At 39.9% G+C, this 25695-nt stretch overlaps 1 protein-coding gene across 4 annotated transcripts in view; it reads left to right on the top strand.

The window, feature by feature from the left end:
* Window positions 1-3966: 3966 nt before the first annotated feature.
* Window positions 3967-25695, top strand: part of PKP4 (plakophilin 4) — a 139695-nt gene continuing 117966 nt past the window's right edge. For 2 of the 4 annotated variants that reach the window (XM_087710262.1, XM_087710248.1), the window contains exon 1: window positions 3967-4140. The gene's annotated coding sequence lies outside the window, so the exon portion shown is untranslated. The remainder of the gene's footprint in view (window positions 4141-25695) is intronic. The other 2 variants (XM_087710253.1, XM_087710268.1) reach the window with 2 other exon arrangements.

Below are 25695 nucleotides of genomic sequence, written 5' to 3'. Positions count from 1 at the left end.
TTGTTAATCTCTTCAAGGCAGGCAAACTCAAGAAACAAGAACCGCTTGGACTTCTGCAAAGGTCTTGATTCCTATTACGGTAAGGTAAACAATCTTGAAAGCCTGCAAAGGAATTCTCCACCTTAACTTATTCTTAACATAATTAAAATGGCAGTCTCTTTCTTACCTTTTCCCCTTCTCCTGGACTCAAAAAACTTTATTAAATTTATATACCACCTATCTCGCTATCCAAAGCAATTCTGGGTGATTTACAATACAATTAAAGTATCAATATAAAAACAATTTAAAATTACAAAAGTTGGGAATAGACTAAAAACTAGGGGCTGGGGCAATGCGGAGGTGATGCCTCTTCTGTAACTGCACCAACCACCTCTATTCCTATGCTGCATAGCCCTGTTTCCAGGATCTGTGAGACAGCACATAAATTAGACCTTTTGAGCAGCTTTCAATACCAAGAATTAAGGTATCTTAATGGACCAAATCGGTGTGTGTGTGTTGGGGATTGGAATCATTTTACAACAGTTCCACCCTTCCTCAGTGAGTTGTTTCAGTCTGTTTCAATCCTAGCTTCTGCAATGTGGGATGCTGTAGGGCTTGGTTCTCTTTTCTTGTTTTTTAGCAGCTATACAAAACAGGACAGAATGAACAGAGAGCTAATTTGGTCTAGTGATTAGACCACTAGTCTACAAACCAGGAAACTGAGTTCTAGTCCCACATTAAGCATAGAAGCTGGCTGGGTCACTTTGGGCCAGTCACTTGTTTTCAGCCCCATTCATCTCACAGGATTATTGTTGTGGGGAAAAAAGGACAAGGAAGAAGTATTAAATATGTTCGCCACCTAGTTATTAAAAAAAAAAAATAAAGGCCGGATTTTTTAAAAAAGTCTGTAGTAAAAAATGTTGGGAGAGATTTTGGAGTGTGGATATCAGTCCACTGATGATATCCAACTTTATGCCACCACTCCAGGTTGTGGAGGAGATACTGTTGATGTCCTGTCCTGATGTCTGGAGCTGTAAGAGCCAGGATGGGTAAAAACAGACCGAAGTGGAACCCAGTTTAGACAGAACTGTTGTTTATTCATTGGATACTTCTGATGATACCAGCATCATTTCCACATGAGCAAAAGAGCATTTGGGGATTTTTCTGGACTTATGACTCCTGCCTGAGTAGCAGGTAGAAGCCATGGCTAGAAGTCCTTTGCTGCTCTTTGAAATATAACACCACAGTACAGGAGGAACTAGGCTTCAATAACATATGCCCTCATTGCTACCACACTGGATTACTATACCACACTTTACATAAGGCTGCTCCTTAAAAAGATTGTGTGCCATCAAGTTGTTTTGATTCCTCATGACCACATAGCTAGATTTTCTCCCATGGTTTATTATTAACCTGTTCTTTCAAGTGTCCCAGCCATGCAGATATCACCAGTGTAACTGAGTCTATCCACCTTACTTTTGGTCCTCCTCTTCTTCTCTTTCCCTCCACCTTTTCTACCACTGGAATCTTTTCCAGAGAGCTGAATCTGCAAAATGTGTTGAAAGTAGGATAATTTGAGCCTACTCATTTGTGCCTCAAGTGACAAGTCTGGATTGATTTGTTCAATGATTTCTCAGTTTGTTTTCTTGATTGTCCATGATACTCGAATCTTCTACAACATCAAAGTTCAAAGGCATCAATATTCTTCCTATCTTTCTTCTTTAAAGTCTAACTTTCACTGCCATAGAGGATCACTATGACTCACAGAGTTTTGTAGGTATAATCAGATCAGGGCACTTGAATATCTTTTCCAAGATCTTCATGGCTGCTTTGCAGAATCCTAGTCTATGTGGCATATTTCTGAGTAGCTACTCAGTAAATGTCCAGAATGCAACAGCCTCTATATTCACTGGCTCTCACAACTGGAAATATAGAATATTGATCCTGCAGGCCCTGCATTGTTTGCCAATTAATTTCTAGGTACAATTTAAGGTGCTTGTATTGATTTATAGAGGTTTTTATAGTTTGGCATTGGGTACCTGCAGGATTGTCTATTGTAGCTGGAATCAATCTGACCCACTTCTGATCTTGCACTACTGAAAGGTGAGAAGGGCTGAAGTTAGAGGATTTTGCTTTCCTGTGGCAACACTGATGATTCCCAATACAAGTCAGATCAGCATCCCTCTTGTTGATCTTCAGGAAGATTTCAAAAATAGATTTATTTGAAAGGGCATTTTGTATTTTCATTTAAGAACCATGACACCTTTTATTTCCTTTTGTTTTCACATTCATTATTGATTTTATTTTGGGGCTTTTATTATATTATCCTTTGATCACACTATGGATGTTTTTACACTTTTACTGCATGGAAGCTGACAAGAATCATATTGCAGCGGCTTATAAGTAAAATAAAAAATTACTATGTGGAAAGGTAGAAATGCCAAGTCAAAATTTTGCTATAATCACAGAGTTTCCTCATTCTTACTCATTTTTACACAAGGCCCTCCTCCCCATGTTTTTTTCCGTGTTGTTTTAATGGTCTGTTTTTTTAAAAAAATCTTGTGAAAGTTTACTGATTTGAGAATGGATATATGTATGTAAAACTGCTACAACTCCACATATTCAAAAACATTTAAAATCTTAATGTTCCTTAATTATCAAGAACATTAAGGAGTAGAAGCAGTGGTAGTATAATGATGAGTTGTCCTATCACATGCTAATATTCTTATAAGCTGGAGATCTCTTATTAACAAGCACCCTGTGAAATAGATATAGTTCCAACATCTTAGATGACCTGTTAAGTATCCACATATGCAATTATCCTTCACACCTACAGTATAACTGTTACATACAGCTGCCCACTTAACAATTAGCTTTTCACAGTAATTGCAATATAGTTAGAACTAAAAGATTCAATATGCTCAAAATCTGCACTTGAGAGTTGATTCATTTGCAACAGAATATCTCAGGAATATGTTTTTAAGAGTCAGTACTGGAAATTAAAGAAAGTAAGAATGAATGATTTATTGCATCCATATACATTGAGCCTGTAATACATGTATTCAAAATAACATCTATTAACTCCACAGCAACAACAATTGAACTAATTTCAATATATATTAAAACTGTAAGATGGCAAAACTGTCTTATTAGGATATTGCCAACTCAGAATAAAAAGTGATGAAGTTGTGGTAAACATTCATTACACATAACATTCATTACACATTTCTGTTGAAAAAGCAGCGATACAAAATTTTAGCAATTAAGGGAATCCCCGAAAACCAAGTTTAGTGTCCTATGATAAAGCCATCTTCACCTCACCTCCCCCCCTTTCCCCCCCATAATAATTAGGAGGAAATGTTATTTAGGTTTTTAAAAATATTTCTGGAAGCTAGAATATTATATGTATGAGCAAACAAGAGAGCGCTAAAAAGAAAACACTGCAATTCCACTGGCGTGATTTGCTAAAGAGCAAATCTCACTAAAACCAGTGGGGTTCACTTAGGGCACAGATGCGCTAAAATCAAGTTTGTCTCCCCCAGTGCTTCTATGTAGGATCCTCCCCTTCCTATACCATATAGCCATTTGCTTATACCTCCCATTCCATCTTCTCCATCCACACATTAGTCCTTGCCGGTGTCCCTCGCACACACGTACACAACAAAACACACCGACCCGCCTCCCCCCTCCCCTCCCCCCGCCCCCAAGAAAAATACCCCGCCTCGCCTCGCCTCGCCTCGCCTGAAGGAACTGCAGCTCCCCTACGTACCCGCTCGGTCGGTCTCTTCGCAGCATCGGTAACCTTAGCAACCGCAGGTGCGGCAGCCATTGGCCCGTTTAACAGGAGGCCGCGCCCAATGGGGATCCGAGCTGCGGCGCGCTCCGCCAATCTGAGCGAGGCATAGGGCAGGGCGCCTTGTTGACGTCTGACGAGGGGAGGAGGACGCGAGGGGCGGGAAGAAGCGGGAGGAGAGCCTGCGAGGGAGGAGGAGGAGTAGGGAGGAGGAGGAAGAAGAATTTGTGCTGCTCGGCTGTGGCACGTTAGTCTGCCTACCATGGACACCCCGGGGTAGGGCCCTTCCCGGCGGGGCGGCCGCGGCCCCTCCGTGCCCACGAAGACCCAGCGCCGGCGGGGGAGGGGCTCCTGGCTCAGTCAAGGCGGTGAGTGACTCTTCCCGGCTTCTCTCTCTCATTTTCCCGAGCGGGGAGAAAGAGCACCGGAGAGGCTGCGGGGTGCGAAGAGCAGCGTGGGGGCTCGGGGGGAACGGCCTGCCGGAGATCCCGCTGAGGAGGTGGGAGTCTATTTTTTTTTTTTGTATGATCCTGCCCTCCTCCGTCCCGTTGCCGCCGCTCTTTTCCTTGCCTTTTACCTGCCCCTCCACTTCCTCCTCCCGCTTGGATGGATTAGCTGCCTCCTCTCTCGCCTCCTGCTAACTTTTCCTCCCCGTCTCTCGGGTCTCTGCCGCCCTCCACTTTGAAAAGAAACTTGTCTAACTCCCAATAATCGTGCCTCCTCTAATGAAGCACATTAGTTCTTTTTTTCTTCTTCTTTAGTCACTACCTTCCCTGGCTCGCCTGCGCATTACTTATCCGTTTCAGTCCCTCTCGCGGTTGCCGTTTTAGTCCCCCCCCCCCCGGCTTTTTATTCTTCCTTCCCACAGTAGTGCATCCTCTCGGTGTCTTTTTCCTTCTGTGTCAAAATGATAAATCTGCTTTGCACTCTAAATATTTGTCTTCTGTCTTCTCCCTTTTTTCTGTGAAGGGGCTCCACCTAAATATTCTCCCTTTTTTTTAAAATCAACTTCCTTTATTGCAGATGTTTTTATTCCTGTCTCCTTTGCCCTTGCATATTTGGATGCCTGTGTTAAATAAAATACTGTACCTTTCTCCTAGCTTTTACTTAGCCTTTTCTACCTTTGCGCTTAAATGCTGTTCCCTCAGAATCGTCCAAAGCTGCCTCAGTAAAAACTACATTTTTACATAGTATTATTTATATTGTATAATAGTATTTATCTCTCCTAAAGCTTCCTGTCCCTTCTCTTTAAGTGAGGCTTACCTAATGCCCTTCACCCAGTGAACAGTGTTTTAAATGCATTGCTCCCCCCCCTTTAGCTTTGTCCTTGAATTAAAATGAATAGCTTATGATTTCTGTGAAAATGGTCACTCTTTATCTTACAAATGTTGCATTTTGTTAGTTTACTCCCTAGGTTTTTTCCACATTTCTTAAACCTCCCATGTTACTACATAAAAACCCTTTTAGTTTTTCCCTGGCTATTTGCATCTCTCTTAAATGCTTTTACAAGCTTTGCTCCTTCCTTCATCTTTGCCTTCTCTCAGTTTGCCAGTGTAGAAATTTTCTACTTCTTTAGTCTTTTTCTTTTCTAAAGGGGCTTATTCCAGTCCTCTTGATTCCCTATTAGTGAGTTTCCCCCCCTTTTTGGCCCTCTGATTCCTTCTCTCTTAACCTGCTGAGCCTCTCCTCATTCAGCCTTGCCCAGTCTTGTATTTTCTCTCATTTGCTTGTTAGACTACTTGCAACCCGGTTGGGGGAGCAAATCCACTGAGAGCTTTTAGCATGTCTTCTCTCAGTAGACCTCAACTACTGCCCCTCTGCAGTTGCCCTGTAGGGAGAAGACAAAAAAAAGAGCAATGGGGTAATCTAGCTCTGGCTACATATTTGAGGAGTGTAACCCAGCTCTGTGTGTGTGTATGGAAGCTGGTGGTGCTCTGGACAGATTAAGAGGCAGGTGTGTGCCTATGAGCTTTATTGGTTGGGGAGGGGGAGACTCTTGTTTGTTCCTGGAGCTTTCAGATAGGGCAGGAATGTGAAGAATGCCTTGAAAGCCAGCTGCAATAGATCGGTTCCTCTTGTCCAAGCTTTCAAAGGTCACCGGACCATCTATCTAGCAGCCAGCATCTCTGACTACTGCAGAAATGTGTGGGAGCACTGTCTGTACTACATGCATTACGTAGGATCAGGTTAGATTCTAGTGACAATGTTCTATTACTTGAAGACTGGTTTTGAAGGCAAAAATGATTGCTGTGTTGCCTATCCCCCTTAGCAAGGGTACAGCTTGCTTAACCCCTCCCTTTCAAATGTATTTATGCCAAGTTTTATTCTAACATAATCCAGGTTAGTGCTGTGGCATTCTTTTATATGTTTCGAAGCAGAGCTTTGGAAACTAAGTGCTGGGGAAACTGTGGGAGATTCAGAGAGAGTGGATTGAGGGAAAACATTAAATCTGCATTGTGCTAAAGAACGCTTTATGGGGTTTTTTAAATATTAAATGCCGTTGTCAGAAAATTAATCTGCATGGTATCTTTGTGGAGCGCTTACAGAGCATTAGAACCTCTTCTTGTTAATACTAAGCTGCAAGTACCCCAACCTCTTATAATACCTATCAGATTACCCAATAGAGAAGTTGTGTTGTCCTAATGATGGGCCAGAGATAACTGTCTGGTACAGCTAAATTACTGGGCGTGTCAATTACCATTTGAAATCACACTGAAGAGCAATGGGACAGAACAATTGGCAAGATATCTTTTTCCCAGGTTTGCATCTAATAATTCTGTGGATTATGGCTGTTCATTTATTTGAGCTGCCAACACCAGTTAATTTGATATGGGGTGTGTGTGTTTGGGTCGATATCTTAGGTTGGAAGAGATTAAAAGTTTGAAGCAGAATAGTTTAGCTGTAGGTAAAGGGGAATCATCTACGTGTCTGGACATGGTCTAAAAGTAGATTTTTCTGTTTGTCTTAAAAAAAAAAAAGCCTGGCAGATGAAAGGAAATAATTACAATGCTTCAGTAATGAAGAAACTACAGCAGTAGCTGCCAAAGCAAATCCCAGAACATATCATATAGGCTGCTGTTCTGACATGTTTGGGGCAGTTTTTGTATACAGGACATGGTGAATTGGCTATTACATTTAATTAAAAGGTATCTACTCAGAAAAGTTAGACAGGGTGTTCTGCATCTCAGCAGGTATTGCAGTTATTTTGATGAAGTGATTATATATTCAAGCTTTAAAAGGTTTGCAGTGTCACATACTAAATAACATTTATGGCTAACTATTTTTTATTGAAAATAAATGTTGCAAAATATTTAGAGGGATATCTGCTTTGCTCAATACATAGTGATAATGGCACTGTGTTTTGTTAATATTCTGGATTCTTCTTTCACATGTAAGGTTTTATAATTGATACGTTTGTCTTCTGAGGAAGGATCACAAGTGCCAGCACATTTAAATGGATGTTTACAATAGTTATATAGAATTAGTAAAGGGAAGCAAAAGATTTGGCAAACAGTATGTTCTTCCTGTCTGCTAAAGACTAAGTATTACTAAAATGAGATAAAATATATATATATTAAAAAATTTAGAACCTTGAAGCTTTTTCAGCTGCAGTGATTACTAAGATCTTTTAAGTACCCAAATATTTTTATAAATTATAAAAATGTTGCATCTATATGTTGTCATTTCTCAGCTCAAGGTGGCATATGTAGCAGTCTGCTCTAATATAACCCTAGGAACAAGAATACTTAAACTGAATGATTGCAATTTAGCGTGCAATCACATAAAATATACTCTATAACTGGGAAATTAGCTGAGGGTAGAAACGTATTTAACATAGTACTAAGTCATTGTACTGCACTGTTAAATGTATGTATCACCCTCCCCTTTCCCAGATTATTTGATTTTTCCCTTTAACCATCATCTGGTATGGTTACAGCAATTATGGAACCCGCAAAGGTCAGATAAAACTCTGTATATCTTGTAATACGACTTCTCAAATCTCCCTATACACATTAGTTACTCTAACCAGTTTATTGTGGCAGTAAGGTAACATCAATCCTCCTTCCTTTTTTCCTTCTTAAGACTCAAAGGCAGTCTTAGAACCTTTTTGTAGGGTCATTAATAAAGTTCCTAAGTACAGAATATATTCAATTTTAAATTGCTCTCTTTATTTAAACATTGCATTTAAAGTAATGTAAATTCCTTTTCATATGATATATGAAATAGAATTTCCCCCAGAATGCTTGAGGAAAATGATCTGAAAATAAGATTTGTATTGTATGAACAATTGAATAAGAATATCTCTGTACTGAAAGGTAAAATACATTCTTGGAAAATAGTTACATTAATCTGTAATATAGTAAACTATTCTTTTTATCCTAGGGAATAGTAGATATAGTAGATAGTAGATATAATACTAAAAGCTGAATAATCCAAGCAGTTTCTCAGTCATTTTTTAATCATTCATCACAAGGGTTATCTTTATGTATCTCTAAAATTTTAAAAAGAAAAATCTACCAAGATACATTGGTTGGGGTATGTTGATGGTAGTTCAATTACCTACTCACTTAAATGTCAGAAGAGGCTATCCAATTGGGATTGGAGAGGATTACTTTGCTCTGGCTCCTCTTTTTGTGTGTGAAAGCTTTGTATCATTCATGTCTTTTTGTCAGGCTGTTATAACTAGCCTGAAGAGTGAAAGCTAAAATGTGTGCAGTTGCCATTGAACTCAATGGAAACTAGATAGAGGATGAGAAATGACAGAAATAGAGAGAAAGGGGGAGGATTAAATGGAATGAGAAAAGGCCATTTAAGAAGAGAAGAGAGAGATTAGTCTATTTATGGGCTGGTAGTTAGATGGTATAATGAGAATTATGGGGGGGGAGATATCTGAGAAATTGAACATCTAAGACATGGTTAGGCTAATTGGAAATGCAAAGTAGCTGAGGGGAAGAATGCAGAAGTCTATAACTAAATTTAGTATCTAGATTTGGATTTGAATGTTTACCATTTAGAATTTTCAAGGCACCTCAAAGTCAATACACAAAAGTAATGCAATAATGATCTATTGACCTGGGCTCCTCCTTAACTGCAGTAATAATAGCAACATTTCCTATTCAGAGGATTACCCTAGTTTAGATACTCTTAGTGACAGTTTGAAGTTTTTGATATGTTTAATTTAATTACAAACTAATATAGTATGGTGAAGTTAAAAAAATATTGTGAGAACAAATCAGGGCATATGGAATTCTAAGGTGATGCAAAAAAATTTGGAATGGAATGGAATAAGAAAAATCTTCAGGTTGATTCATGGGCATTTGACTGAAGTATTGACCAGGCCAAACCCAGCTTAGCTTTTGAGCCTAGCCAGGTGCTGCCACCTACTGAAATTATAGAGGAGACCTAGGAGTATCTTTGGAGTAACAGGGTGTTCCATCAGAAAATTGTAGTGTGGGTATTGCTAAAAAATGGACACTGACTTGGATTTCAAAATGCAAAATTATATATAGGTATGTGAATTTTTACATTCTTTATTGAATAAAAAAATAAAAGAATAGTCGGTGATAGTACAACAAAAGTACAATATACATATTTCAAGGACTAAAGTGAAGTAAAACATTTTAATCATAAATTTAAAATTAATTAAATGTATATAAATAAGTTAATTATGCCATCTTAAGAAATAAAAGTAGGTTCAGAGTTACATAAAGGAAAAATAAAAATGAAATCAGAAATAAAGAGAATAGAAAAGTCAGTAAAAACTTTTCCAAGACTGATCTAAAGGTTTCTTAATAAATTGTTATATTTTTATTTATATGCTCTGAATCAATTTCTAGTAAGAAAAAATGTAAGTTTCAGTTCAAACTTACTTTAAAATGTTTTGAATAATTGCTTGTACTTTTTCAGGACTTTTAAGATTTTTTAATTTGACCATTGCATATTCATTTTGTATAATAACACATCAAGCATTTTCATTTTATTTGTTTATTTTTGCAATTAATGGAGTTATGTACCATTAGTAAAATATTTTGTATCTATTTTAATCATAGCATGGGATAAATTTTATTGTGATTTTCCATAAGTTTTTCTAGCTGATAGGAAAATAAACTAAAACCAAAGGGGGAACAATAAAGGCAAAAAAGAGGGGGGAAAGGGATTTGTATAATGGCCATATAAAAGTAGTTCAATTCTTGAACTTATTAAACGTAGATTATATAACAACATATTACTCCATCTTCTCATTTTAGAATATAAAAATACTCCAAAAATTGATATAAAACATTTATTTTCAAGCTGTACTTTAATATCAGGATTATACATTTTTTATCTATATAAAATAATTCTCTTTGCGAAACCCCAAACAAGAAAAAACCAGAGAGTTTTTCACAGAATGTGAAATTCCCACTTTATTTATTTGAAGAATCTATATGGCTATCAATCTCATATAGCAATCCTAGGCAATTCACAATTCATAGCAAAACCAATAAAACGACGTACCCTTCCCACAAAGGTGACATAGCAACCAGTAGAACTAAACCGCCTACCCCCAGTTCAACTCCATCCTAGTCATAAGTTTGGGGGAAGAAACATGTCTTCACTGTCTTCTGGAAGGCTCAAAGTACCGCACATTGGATGTGATTCAAGGTGCTGGTTGCTACTGTGTTTCCTTGAAAATACAACCTACCCTGAAAACCAGCCCTAGCCTGATTTTCACACCTGCACCTAATATAAGCCCTACCCCAAAATAAGCCCTAGTTAAGCTCTGCCCACATTTGGCTGTATGAGGTGGGGTAAGGCGCAGGTGTGAAAATCAAGCTAGGGTGGGGCTGGAGGGGAATGGAGGTGTCCCATGCACCCCGCACTCGCTTACTGTGTCATGCAGGTGGAGGCTCATTGTGCAGGTGGAGCTGCTCACGGCAGAACTTTTCGCCTGGATGGAGAAATGACAGAGACTCAAAGCTTGGTTTCAAACTGCCTCCTTTGCAAGCAGACAAAAAGATTCATCTCCATCTGGGCAAAAATTGTTTGGGAAGCTACCACCGACCCCGCCCTCTCCATCCCACTGTCTGCTTGCCAGCAGGCTCAATAGGAGCCAAGCTCTCAGCACATCCCGGTCTCCACCTGCCCTGCCAAGAGGGCAAAGAGCCCTCATGAGGTGCCATGGCTGAGAAGTGTCCCAGCAGAAACTGGGCCAGCAGGCAGGTTGAGTGGAGGCTGGGGCATGCCAAGAGCTTGGCCCATTGCAGCCAAGGGCAAGCAGACAGTGAGATGGAGAAGGTGGGGCCAGGGGGAGCTATGCTCCTACTCCCGTCGGCCCTGCAATCGCCACCTCCTGCACTTAAAAAAAATAAGATCTCCCCCAAAATAAGCCCCAGTGCTGTTTTCAAGCCCAAAAGAAAATAAGTCCAGGTCTTATTTTGGAGAAAACACGGTATCTATAAACCCTATATGGCATAGGGCCTGGGTACTTGGGGATTTGTCTCCCATCGTATCTACTCAAGCAATTCAGGGTTAATGCCGTCTGGGTTCCATCAATTACACAATGCCACTTATCAGGATTCTGGAAGCACACTTACTCTATAGTAGCACTTACCTTCTGGAATGAGGTTCCCCATGAAATCCAAACATCATCCACCCTAGTGATTTCTTGAAGAGCCTTACAAGCCTAACTTTTTGTGATTGATGCCCCTTTCTTTCTGTTCCCCCCTGGGTTTATTTTCTTAGCCATCACTGTTCCTTTGTCTTGTGCTATTCTCTTTCTTGTATGCTCTGTTTAAATGTTTTAACAATTGTAAACCACCCAGGGTCACTATTATCTCAGGTGGGAGATTGTTCCAAAGAGCTAGGGAAGCTATGGAAAAAGCATGCCTCCAGGTTCCTACTTGATGAACACATTTCAGGGAAGGGGTCTATAGCATAGCCCAGTGATAGCTAATCTTTTAGGCACAGAGTGCCCAAACTGGAAGACACGTGTGTGCATGCCAGAGCACCAAGAACCCAATGACTAGCTAGCTGGCATGCATGGGTACCTCAGAAATCCGAGGTGGCGCAATGGTTAAATGCAGCACTGCAGGCTACTTTAGCTGACTGCAGTTCTGCAGTTCGGCTGTTCAAATCTCACCGGCTCAGGGTTGACTCAGCCTTCCATCCTTCCGAGGTGGGTAAAATGAGTACCCGGATTGTTGTTGGGGGCAATATGCTGACTCTGTAAACCGCTTAGAGAGGGCTGAAAGCCCTATGAAGCGGTATATAAGTCTAACTGCTATTGCTAAATCTGACAACGAGCTGGCCAGTGCACACGCGAACCTTGGAAACCAGACAACCAGCTGGCTGAGCTGGGGCAATGGTGCGCATGCCCACAGAGAGGGCTCTTCGTGCCACCTCTGGCACTCTTGCCATAGGTTATCCATCACGGGCATAGGCCCATCCTATCTAACCTAGTAGGGTAGGCAGAAATGCTCAGGGAGAGGCAGACTCACAAATAACCTGTCACTGTCCCAAATATGGCTTTAAAGATGATAACCAGAACTTTGAATTACAACTGGAAGTCAGTGCAACTTGCACAATAGCTTTGTAATACAGATGAACTATGGATGCTCAGAACAAGATGCACAGTTTGGACCTTTTGCAGCCCCCCGATGGCCCCCCGAGCCAAGGTGGCACAGTGGTTAGGGTGCAGTACTGCAGGCCACTTCAGCTGACTGTTATCTGCAGTTTAGCAGTTCTAATCTCACCGGCTCAAGGTTGACTCAGCCTTCCATCCTTCCGAGGTGGGTGAAATGAGGACCCAGACTGTGGGGGCGATATGCTGACTCTGTAAACCGCTTAGAGAGGGCTGAAAGCCCTATGAAGCGGTGTATAAGTCTAACTGCTATTGCTATTGCTGTTGTCTTCAAGATGGCCCCAAGTGCTTTGCAGTAATCTGATTGGGAAGTAGCTATCCATATTTTCTTAATTTGTTTTCCAAAATTACATATTCCTATTCTTACTTGTCATTCATATTACCAATGCTAACCTTTGTCTTATTTTTATTAATTTTATCCAAAAGTGAATTGTTTATTTATATTTCATATTTCTTAACCATCTATCTTCTCTGAATTGTTGGTTTTACTTGAAATACAGTAACTCTTAGAGATCTTATTAGGGTTATATTTAAAAAAGTTGGGAAGCTATGAAATACAGAGAAAAGTAAAGCTAATGAAGAATGTAATGGAATAAATATAATTGTACATAAATTATGTAACAATAAACTTTTGTAGATGTAGACTTCTTTTAAGTTAATTTGAATGGTGCTCTCTGTACTAAACAAATGCAGTAAACTTGACAGTGCTAAATTCCTAATTTCTTTTAAGTTGGAGGGATTGCATTTTTTGACAAGGTTGAATGTACGTTGTTATTTATTGCTCTGTTTATAATGTATAATGCAGAAAAAAGTCTAGCTGATGAAATACAACTTTTATATAATATCTAACAGTACATGCAATATATGCAGGAAATCTGCAGGTTACAAATCTCCCACTTGGGAAAAACTCCTAGTTACAAATAGGCTGCCTGCAGTACTCAAAATGCCACATGACTGACTGACAACAAGATCCCACTGAAAATGGTGGATGCCCAACTGGCAATGAGATCTGTCTTAAAATGGTGCATACCATTTCCCCTCACAAAATCAAATAACCGCTGAAGTTACGCAGTGTTTCCATGAGTGTCCCAAAGTAGTGTGTGTTTTTAAAATACATTGCATAGCCTGTTTTCAGTGGTTCCTGAAAGTATGGCTTCAGCAGCTCCTCTTCAGGACGGAGACAAGGATTCACCATTTTGAGTACATCATGTTCCCAGTTTTCTCTGATTACATAGTGAGACAGACATTTGACTAAATAATCTTACATACAGATTCGAATTAAAGACAGACTTAGAAACAGAACTGATTCTTAACCCAGTGACTTGCTATATTTACATTCTAAACTAAATTTACATGAACTAAACTAAAGAAACTAATTAAATTAAAGATCAACACATTTTTGTTATGGTATTGTGCTGTTCAATAATCATTCGGGTTATTGATAGTCATATTATTTTACTTGTGATTTTAAATTGGACCGTATTAACTTCTTGATGTTGCATTTTATTTAGTATTGTTCCTTAATTGTGGGTGCATGAAAAATGAAGCTACTATGACTTGAGGCACTAGTTTTCTGATTTCAGCAGGGATGATTGTTCAGAATACTTGTCAGTTACAAGATAGGAGGTTCGCTGTTGATGGAATATGCAACCAGTGTCTCTGAAGAACTAGATTCCAGAAAATGAGTAAACCAAATAGATAACTAAAAGTTTTTGTAATATTTAAAACAGATGATACTCCAAAAAAGCAGGTGCTTGTTAAAGCCAGGAGAACAGTGTTTTTAATGGAAGGCACTCCTGCATTTCCCAGTGGTAGGCAATGTCTATGATAATGGGGCTAGCAAATTACACAGTTCCCTTTGCTGTCTCCCACAGAAACCTGTAGCAGCAACCAGAACATTCTCCTTATGTAATGTTCATGTGCAGGCTGAAGTTTTAAGTTTCTCACATTTAACCATACAAGCATCTAAAATTCTGAGGTGGAATGGGCAGGTTACTTTCCCTTCGTTACCATTAATTTACCTTCTATTTAATTCCTGATAGTCAATACTATATAAGGGAATTGCCACCACACTTTTTGTGGTTATTGCCATTTGACTTCTATTACATATGATCGAGGTAAAAAAGTTGGAGCTATCATTGGCAGTTGCCATTACTTTACTGTAGAGTAGGAGGCAAAAATGGTAACGGCAAAGGTTCTGGCAAGTGCTCTTCTTTCAGCTCAGAAAAGAAATGAAACTCCCAATAAAACTGAAGCCAGCCTTGCATAATTTGAATTCTGTATGCTGTGAAATGAAAGAACCATAGCAGTATGAAGGAGACCGGTCAGAATCATAGTGGTTGAAGTAAAAGTCATCCCTGAAGAGGAGGTGGTGGTGATAGAGGCAGGAATCACAAGGTGTAATGTATAATGGACAGGAGGGGAGTGACCAGGTGAAGGAGAGACTTATTTTCTCTATGTTGTATAGTAAATGTGAGCCATTTGCAGTTCGGGCTATCACTGTGACATTGTAATCCAGCAGTGGCAGTTTTTCAAATGTAGTCTAGGAGGAATTTTAGCTAATTTCATTTATTAGCTTGAACTAATCAATCAATTTCCATTTAAAAATGTTCAGGCATCTAATAGAAATTCATTTATTCTGCATCATTTATTTTAAAAGCTAGCCTCTTCCTTACTTGAAAGAGGTCTGAGATAGTGAACCAAACGAATACTTTATAAAATAGTAACTATTGACTGTCAAACCACTATTACTCGGGCATTCCAGATGGGCATAAACAGCCATCAAAAAGATTGTAGGATATACATGGTAAACTCATAGGCTGATGACTTAATTTGTTTATTTCCTCAAGTCCCAGCCTACCTCCCTTTTTACAATTGCAAATAGCACAAGAGTCACAGATGTATCCTAGGGTAAGACAATCAAAGCTGCTTTTAACATATTTGTAATCCAGCATGTGGCAACACATATCTGAATTAGCTGAAATTGAAAAGCTAAGCAGGATATAGAAATCTCCAGGAAATATCAAGGCCAGAATGGGAAGTTTAATAATAATAATAAACATTCTTGAAGAAGAGAATGCCCCCCCCCACAAACACACACACATACACACACGTATGCATGCGCGCGCGCACACACACACACACACACACACACACAATATCTTTGAATGCCCAGGAATTGAACCCTAGCATGCTATAAATATGCAGTTGTATGAGGAGAGTGGAAACCATTATGGAAAGGAAAAACTAACCTTCCCCAACTCAGCACTTGTCTTTTTGGCTGAATTAGGCTCTGTAACAGCTTTCACTGAATATCTAATGTCATCTGGTTAAGGGGTGTAAAGCAGTATCTTAGTTAGTAACTGGAGATGCAGAGAGGAACATTTGAAAGCAGGGTATTTTTAAGATAATGTGATCCCAAATCATATTTTGATTTGAAAACCAGAATCTTGACTTGGATCAGAAAAAAAAAAACTAGCCAGTGCCATTTAATTAGCATCAAACTTGTTCTGCTTGTCCATCAGCTTTGTCACTTGGCTGCTTGCAACTGGGTACACAGCTGAAGTAATGAAATGTGCTCCATGTTTCTTTCTTTGGCTGCACACGGAAAAACCTTGAAACATTTTGAACCAGTTGGATTTTTCTGAAGTTGACAAAATTGCTGTGTATAGATTTGGAAAATACCTCTTTAAGTTTTTTTTCCCTTTTAATCATTGTTTGTTTAATAGGTGTTTGAGAAAGTTGCTTTGTTTGTTCTGGAACAGATATATGGTCTAGGTTTAATGATATAGTAGGGTTATGTCTATGTTTTCATTACACGGCATATAAAAAAAAAGAATTCAGCCAGCAGCAAAGTTAGATTTAAAGTAGAACAATATATTTGTTTCAAAACATAGTCAAACATCATCAGAAAAAAAACAATTATATATCAATTGTAACATTTTTGGATTGTGCCATCTATAGTAGAATAGGCAGTATATTTTAGGGGACAGGTAATGGTAGAAGTAAAAGTAGAATTTGCATGGTAGATATAGATTTGTCAATCCTTTTCTTTATAAGACAGTCAAAAGATTGTAATCACTACTAATAGAAAACCCAGGTTTTATTGACTATAATTAAGCACTAGTGTCAGTTTAAAATATTTTCTGAAAATTTGGGCTCAGTGGGGACTAAAAATTATTCCAGTTTTAAATATGAATTAAATGTAATCTAATATTGGATCTGCAGTAGTTGCTTGCCTCTTTAGGAAAATGGTATATATTCTCATTCATGAACCATGGATTATTCTAAAGCTGATTACTGATGAGGGCAAATCACCTAATCATTCCTGATTAGAAATTTTTGAATTTTTTCAGCTACAATCTGATCTGAAAGTCTGAAATTTTTAGATTATACTTTCATTTGTCAAAATGCCAACTGAGCAGAATGTTTAACTGAAATGAAGTACTGACTTTTTACCTCTACCTATGATGATCATCCAATAGCTAGCACCTAAATGTGGTGCAAGTATTATATTCCTGCTGGTGATATAGAAGTGCTGTTTTTGCTTGTCACAGTTTCTTATAACAAAGTACTTGGAGTCTCTACAACCAGGAAGTGACACATTTCATAATTACTCACTGTTGAATTGTCTATTTCTGTGATGGAATGTTTTCTGGATTCCCACGAGAGAGGGAATGCCTTCCTTCCCTCCTAGGAATCAGGACAACATTTCATCACACTTTCCTTTTAATATCTACCCACCCTACACTAAATCTTCTGAACTTTTGAGTATATAAAGTATTTTGATGATTGGTTTCTGGTTAATAAAAATATAAATTAAAGAGCTGAAACATATTCCCCAGGCTTGTTGGCTTCAACACTTTTTAAAGGTACTTCCTTCACGGGTTTCCTAATCAATGATGCCTCGATTAGTGCTTGAGAAAATTTTAATTGAATCTCAGATATTTAAAAATGACAGTGACGTATTTCACTAATGATATAATATTACCAGCACATTAACATTTCTGGGTCATCAAAGGTCATATCAAATTACATTCATCTCTTGGTAAAATGGACCTTACTGAAAAAGGTGAATTTTTCACATCAAACTAAATTGCTGGCAGTTTCATGAATAAAGCCTTATAGTTTGCTTGGCACTTAGGAAACGAAGGGTGAATGGCAACTAATATACCTAGGTACCCCTTCTTCCCAGTTTTTCTTTAGGAAAAATCCATATCATTCGTTTCAAAATACGCTTCTAAAAGGGTTCAGTGGAAAATTATGCAGTGATGGTAGTTAAAGGAGGAGAAAGAGGAGAAAAATGTTTTAAAAAGTAAATGACAAACAACAATGTCTAGAAAAAGCAGATGGAATGTCAGAGAAATACACTAGAGCATGTCAGCTATACCCTCTCCAAGTGTCCCAATGTACAACATTGCTATCATGTCACCCCTAATCTTTCTTTTCCTTAAACTAGAAATAAGTTTTAGTAGACAGCGCAAAGCACAGGCATCTGAAAGACCCCAGACTCTGGCAGGTAAAGATCCTAGATCTGTGATGGCGAACCTATGTCATGTGTGCCAGAGAGGTGGCACTCACAGCCCTCTCTGTGGGCATGCATGCCATCACCAGCTACTCTTCTGGTTTCCAGTGCAAAAAAGCCAGTCTTCACAGGCACCAGAAAATGGCCCGAAAAATGGCCAAAACCAGCCAAAAGACAGGCTATTTGGGGGCCATTTTCAGGCTCTTTTCAGGCCATTTTGGAGCCTTTTACGGGCCATTTTTGGGGGGTCAAAAATGGCCTAGAAAATGTCCAAAAAATTGGCTAAAAGACAGGCCAGCTGGTCTTTGGGTTTCTGGTGCTCCGGCGCATGTGCACACACATATGCACATGCATTCCAGTTTGGGCACTCGGTACCGAAAAGATTCGCCATCACTATCCTAGATGCTAGCTGGAAGGAGGAAGAAAAATAGGAAGATATGTTCAAAATGAAAACAAAATCCCTTGTATTTTTTTTAAAACGAAAAGTAATAAAAGCCTCACCTCCAAGGGTAACTTGCATCTTCCTGGCTCTGACTGATTCTATCTCACAAGTTGAATCAAAAATGTGGAAGTTTGCCACTTTCTTCTTCCAGGATGTTATTTTTTTCTCTTTTTTTAACATCGCATTCTAATCTGTTGTGTCCCATCCAAATGCTAACCTGCTTTGACTCTTGTGTTGTTTGGGTAGCTCAATTTTGCAAGTTCATGTTGTCTTTTCTCCTTCCCTCCTCGTGGACAAGGAAAAACCCTGAATTGGAGACTGAAAAAGAAAATAAACTATGGTACCCATGGAATCTCTTTATAGAGTTGTATAACTCTATTGCTTTATTTCATTTGGCTTCTTTATATTTGTATTTTAAAAAATTGCAATTTTTAAAAAGCAATCCTTGTGCAGAAAACTTTTAACATAAAATACAGTCAGCTATTTCTAGAAAACCCTTAAAAACAGATTAGGAGAGAGATGTTAGTCCTTATGTTGTGAAACATATGAAATTGATACATTTGAATCATGTAGCATTTTCCTGAAGCCTTGAGTATGACAGTTTTCTTTGAATTAAAAAAAAATACAACTTAAGTATTTTTATTTAAAAATAGTTCATATTAAGTTTGGTGGATATACTCCCCAGCCAATATAGATACAGTGGTGGGATTCAAAAATGTTTACTACCAGTTCTGTGGGTGGGGTTTGGTGGGCAGGCCATGGCTTGGTGGGCGGGGCAGGTGAAGGATACTGCAAAGTCTCCATTTCCACCCCACTCCAGGGGAAGGTTACTGCAAAATCCCCCTTCACTCCCGATCAGCTGTAACTCGGAAGGCAGAGAATAGATGGGGGGGGGGAACCCGACAGAGGTGGTATTTACCAATTCTCCAAACTATTCAAAATTTCTCCTACCGGTTCTCCAAACATCCAGCTGAATACCACCTCTGTATATATAGTTATTTATTTATTTAGCATATGATGAATATGGATTGTAACTACAAACTATAAATATCTTCTATCTGTACATGTGTTTCACAACATTAATCATGCCATTCAGAGGGCTAGTACTTGAAAGAGATAAAGAGTCAGTGTCACAAAATTGTTACATGTGTTTTCTTACCCTTTTTTGTTCTACAGTTATTGTTTTCCTTACTATATTTGTTCTCCTTTTCAGGAAAATATTTTAAGGCAAAGAATTTTAATTATGTGGAATTTATTTTTATATTCATATTTAATATAGATTTAATGCTTGATGCTTTGGTAATGTATTTAGCTGAGATGTTGCTTTATTTAGAGGAGGCTTGGTTGCTTAGTTACCTTTTTCGTTTAATGAAAATCTCCAACAATAATAGTTGCTCAATATTTGCCAGTTCAGCAGTGTGCCCAAAGTATCCACATTTTCATAGAAAAGTTTTATTTTGAGGTATGCTAAATGGCAGTCCAGTGTATATAGTATAAAAGGCAAGACTGGAGAAAAAGGAAACAGGTCATTATCATATCATAGGCAGAGTAATCAATTTCAGGGGTGAAAAAAAGATGTGATTCTTATTCTTTGTTTTTTTTACCATTATCCAATCAAAAGAAATTTACTCAATATAAACCAATAAAATCATTTGCTAGTGTAGATTATCTTCTGACTTTCTCGCAGGATATTAGTAATTTATAAGAAGCTGATGGAGACTGAATTTAACTGCACTACACTAGGAATCTGAATAGTTACAAACTGTGGCACTAACTTTACATGTTTTTATATGCTGGTAAAATAATTTGATGCATTATTAAGAATTGCTGGTCTTATTACAGAATTGTCAGGCTGTGTTCTAAGTAATACTTTGAAATGACTAAAACACATTAAAATGATGAATTGCTTATTGAGTAGATAGGAATGATTTCTTGAACTTATTTATTAATAGTCATTCAGTAAGGACATTTATCAAAACCCATACAAATTGAATGTCAGTGGACTGAATTTACTCAATCTCTCATTAGGAACCTATGCTAAACAAAACTGGTGTTTTCTCCAATTATCTGTTTAATAAATGATTGCTATGGGCATTATTGTTTGAAGTAAAATGACATACAAATTAGTGTATATAATGCAAACATGTTTTTAGGTATACTAAATGGAGATTTAAAATGTTTGACATTTTAAAATTTTGCACTTTTTTTAAATGAAGCATTTTTAAAGTGATGAGGCTGACTGATCTGCCAAAACTACTTGAACAGTTTCTGAGCTATGGCTTCTACTTGCTGTGCCAGCAGGAGCTTTGAATCCAGGAGAACATCAAGATTTCACACCAATATTTTTTCAGAGGAAATGTAGCCCTGTTCACAGCATGAACCCATAGGGATTCTATATCAACAGCAACTCTGTTGTACTGAGATCAGTCCCAACCTGTTTTTCCCATGCAAGCTTTTAATTGCTTATATGCATTGGGATTTCTACAACATCTCCACCTTGGCCTGGGTCAAAACGTAAAGCTAGGTATTAACAGTATAGTTAATAATGAAGCCCAAACCAATTGGCTCCGTTAGTGGTCTCATGGAGATATTATATAAGATGGAGAAGAGGACAACCCCATTAGATTTATTAATAGTATTAATGAAAAAGATCTTGGAATAAATGATTGGTTGCAAAATGAACGTAAAACAATAATTTGATATAATTGCCAGTTCATCCACAGAAGCATTGTGTCTGAATTACAGGAAATAATAATTTCATTTTATACTGTGTTGGTAAGACTCCAATTTTATTGAATCCAGCTCTGGACATCAGATTCTGACAAATTGGAACAGTTTTAGTGAAGGACTGTTGACATATACATGGGGTTTGAAAGTATTGAGAAGAGATAGTTTTGAGAAGAGAAGACAAGTAGTGGACAAGAAGTATGCCATCAAATGAGATTTAATTTCTGCTGACCATGGAAAAAATGTTTATTATCATGATTAAGCATTTTGAAATATTTGAAAGAAGTATGTGTGCAAAATGTTTTGAATGTGAACTATTTCAGATTCAAAACGCCTCATTCTGAGTTGTAAATAGCTTGTTTCAACTGTGAAATTGGCTGTTTGCAAACATTTTGAAACTGTTTTGATCTCAAAATGCAGTGTTTTGAATTTAAGATTGTTCAATTAGCAATGTTTTGCACTTCTCTGAAAGAATCTCACAGAAAAGATATTGAAAACATTTCTGATCAAACTATTTTCTGTTCAAGTGTTACAGGAAGGCCAATTCTGATTGTAAATTAGAACTTTCCCAGTAGTGATAATGTGTTCTCCCGAAAATAAGACCTATCCCAAAATAAGCCCTAGCTTGATTTTTAATTGTTTGCCTAATATAAATCTTGTCCCCAAAATAAGCCCTAGCAAAGGGGATGGGCAGGCTAGCCCAGGAGGTGATGTGTGTGTGCTGATGGTGTCTGGCCGCAGCCACAACCCATGTAGCACAGGTGAGTTGATAACCTGTCCAAGCAGGAGGCGGGGGAAGGCACACAATCCAGATGTACTCTGCGGGATCTGGGAAAGCCAAAAATATAAGACTGGGTTTTATTTTGGGGAAACTAAGGAACTTCCAACGCATGATGTGCTTTACGATTGCGCCACTTAGTGACAGAGTCATCAGTTCCCAATTACCATTGTTAAGCAAGGACTACCTGTAGCTTTCTGCCAGATTATTTAATTTGAATTGCCACATAATACAGGAAGTATGACTAGGTTTTTTTAATGATTCCTTTCACATATGATTAGGTCATTTGTTTTCATTCTGAATACTCCTCTCATCAAGAAGATATATCCAGAGGCTATACAGATTCTTCCCTGGATTTGGGCGAGGCGGGGGGAACACCCTCAGACTCATCACTGATGTACAGTTCTGTTCATTCTTGAATCAGGAGGCACTTCAGATAGTTCCTCGGGCCCTAATTACTTTACAAATGGACTATTGCAATGCATTTTATGTGGGCCTATTCTTGAAAACTATGAAGGAAGTACATTTTGTCTAGAAAGTAGTGATGTAGACAATGAAGGGTATGCCACACTATGCCCATGTGACCCAGAGCTGAACTGGTTACTGCTTGGTTTCCAGATGCAATTCAAGGTATCGCATATAAATCACTTCATAAAATAGCCCAGGCTAATTTTGCTTATGTCCAATTGTTTCTGGCTGTTTAGTACAATCAAGCAGAATGGATGCACTTTGGGTCCCTTCAATAATACTATGCCATCTGTTGGAATTGAGGAAGTGTACCTTCTCTGTCTCAATAACTGCCTATTTGGTACAGCAACTCCCCAGCGATTCACCCTTATGGCATTCAGAAAATCATTGAAATCACAGCTGTCCTCCCAAGTTTTAGAGCATAGTGCTGGTTAAGCTCTAGGGTACTTTATTGTTATATAAAGTTTGCTTTAAAAATGCAAACTATCTAGTTATCTAGACTGAATTAAATAAATAAATGAACCACCTTAATTATCTTTCACTATGGTAATAATCTGATGATAAAGTAACTTTAATTTAAAATATTTTAAATACCTATAAGAAATGTGATAGATGTTTAAGTCTGATCTGCCATATTACAATACTTTGTTTAATTTGATGCTTTAGAGAGAACATATAGTAATCTAAGAAAAATTGCATTTTACATTTCTGCTCTTACTCATCTGACTGTATATGTCATTCTGAATTCTGGCAAGCAAAATGGCACAGTCAGTTAATAAATAATCACGTAAAAGTATTTCTAGTGAAATAGGGCGTTGGTACTTACCTGATACGCCTCTTCTCATAGTGGGGGGAGGAATGTCCAGAATGGGTTGGCCTTATCCTCTCATGATTGGATTGAGTCAGATAAGCTCTTTAGGCAACGCCCCCTGGCACCAGGAATCCCCAGTTTTAATGATGAAGAGCTCTATCCGACTCGTTGCATCATTCACTCCAGACTCTTGATTCAGTTTTTAGCTTTTATTGTCTTCAACATCAATATTTATATAACTACATAAACAATGAACATAACACTTAGTTGTACAACCACAGTCAGGGAGGGACTGGATACTCCTCCCCCCATATGAGAAGAGGCGTATCAGGTAAGTACCAACGCCCTTTCTCCATAGTGAGGGGGGGAGGAGTATCCAGAATGGGACGTACCAAAGCCTGCACGTCCCTAGAGAGGGAGACCCCTGAGGCCCCGTGTCCCCCACTCAGGCCTATTGAGGCGTGGGTCCTGCCCTGTGAACTGCCTGCAACACCCTGCGGCCAAACGAGGCTTCTGCTGAGGCAAAGGAGTCCAACTTATAGTTTCTAACAAAGGGAGAGGGGGAAGCCCACGTGGCTGCCCTGCAGATTTCGGCCAGGGATACTGTCTTTGCACCATCTGAGCCAGCAGATGGGCACCCCACCCACTCAGACTGGCGTCCGTCGTTACCATCAAGCGGTCTGGTGTCCAGAAGGTCTCGCCCTTCGTGATCGCTGGGGACGTCCACCAAGTCAGGGAGCGGGAGACCTCTACCAGGAGAAGTACCTTGGTCTGTGAACAGCTCGTGCGCCTTCGCTGGAATGGCAAGAGGAACCATTGGAGATCTCCGGTGTGGAGACGAGCCCACGGAACGATGCCAATGGTGGAGACCATGGTGCCTAGTAGTTTAGATAGAGTGGCTAAGGACACCTTGCGCTTCCTGGCTATCGAGGAGGCTAGCTGTCTAAGCGCTATCTGTCTGTCAGGCGATAGGAAGACCATGCCCGCCTGGGTGTCTATTCTGGCTCCTAGGTGAATCAGACTAGTAGAGGGGTGGAGGTGACTCTTGGCTAGGTTCACCATAAACCCGTGGTCCCTCAGGACTGTCATGGTGACGTCTAGGTCTTGCAGGGCGCCCCTAAAGGAAGATGACTGCAGAAGCAGGTCATCCAGGTAACATTGGATGCGCACCGGGACCTGTCTCAGGTGTGCTGCCAGCGCTCCCATTACCTTCGTGAATACCTTGGGGCTGAAGGCCCGGTACTGATAGTGGTGTCCCATGTAGCAGAATCTGAGATACCTGCGGTGATCCTGGGCAATGGGAATGTGCAGATGGGCCTTAGTGAGGTCTATGGAAGTGAGAAAGTCTCCCTGTCTAACCCCCTCCAAGATAGAGTACAGGGAGTGAATCTTGAACCTCCTATAGCGAATGGAACGGTTCAGGCATTTCAGGTCAAGGATTGCTCTCCAGCCCCCAGAGGCCTTGGGGATGACAAACAGAATGGAGTAGTGCCCCTGACCCTGTTGCTCTGGAGGCACTGGCTGGATCGCCCTGATCTCCAACAGGTGTTTGATGGCTTCCTGCATCAGCAACCTCCGGGTCGGGTTCTTAGAAACCGGACATATCCGGAAGAAGCTCAGGGGACTGGAAAGAAATTCGAGTGAAAGGCCATGCCTGATGGTCTTCTGCACCCATCTGTCAGAGGAGGTGATGTCCCAGCGGTCGGCGAAGTGCGCTAAGTACCCCCCAATGGGGAGAACGCTGGGCCTAGCTTTAATTTCTGCAGAAGGAGCGCCCCCCCTCCGCCCCCTCGAAAGGGCCGCTTCTGCTGCCTGCCTCTCTGCTGTCTGTCTGGGTACCTCTGCCTAGCAGGGAATCCCCCCTGGTACTGCCTGCTTCCAGAGAACCCTGCCTCTGACCCCCTAAAGGAGTCCTGACCCCGAAAGATGGAACCAGAGTCCTGACCCCGGGAGAAGGAGCGTCTGCTCCTTATGGAGTCGACCTGAAGTTGCCTTTCTTCTGGGCAGTGGCCAGGACCTTCCTCTTGTCCTTGTTCTCAATCAGGAACCGGTCCAGAGCCAAGCCAAAGAGTCCCCTGTGAAGGGGGCCGAAGCCAGGCTGAGCCAGTCGGCCCTGGTGTTGTCCACCCCCGCTATGTGACAAACCTCCGCCTGCCACTGTCGTAGCCACAGCAGCCTGCGTGATGCCACCGACAATGCAATCGCCCTGGAAGCAAATCAGGCTGCAGTCAGGGTGGCATCTGATGAGAACTGGATGGCCGCTGCCAGCATGTTGATGTCCTGATGTGACCGGGCACCTGCTATGGGGGTGCGTTGCTGTAGCTCCTGCAGCCACAGCAAGGATGGTCTGATGATGAAGGAGGCTGTGGTAGATGCTTTCACAGCCCAGGCCGCTGCTTGATGACCCCTCTTCAAGGTGAGGTCCGCCTTCTTATCCTCCACCTTCAAGGCATCCTCTGGCTCCCCAGGCATGTTGGTGGATGTATGAAGAGCCACGACTGGATCATCTATGGCGGGCTGTGCAAGTAGCTTAGTCTGAAGAGGAGGGTG

Source organism: Thamnophis sirtalis, unplaced genomic scaffold (genome assembly GCF_051295495.1).
Source record: "Thamnophis sirtalis isolate CommonGarterSnake01/CBP01778 unplaced genomic scaffold, rThaSir2_p1.2 scaffold_1, whole genome shotgun sequence".
Taxonomy (NCBI): Eukaryota; Metazoa; Chordata; class Lepidosauria; order Squamata; family Natricidae; genus Thamnophis; species Thamnophis sirtalis.
This window is presented reverse-complemented; position numbering and strand designations above follow the sequence as displayed.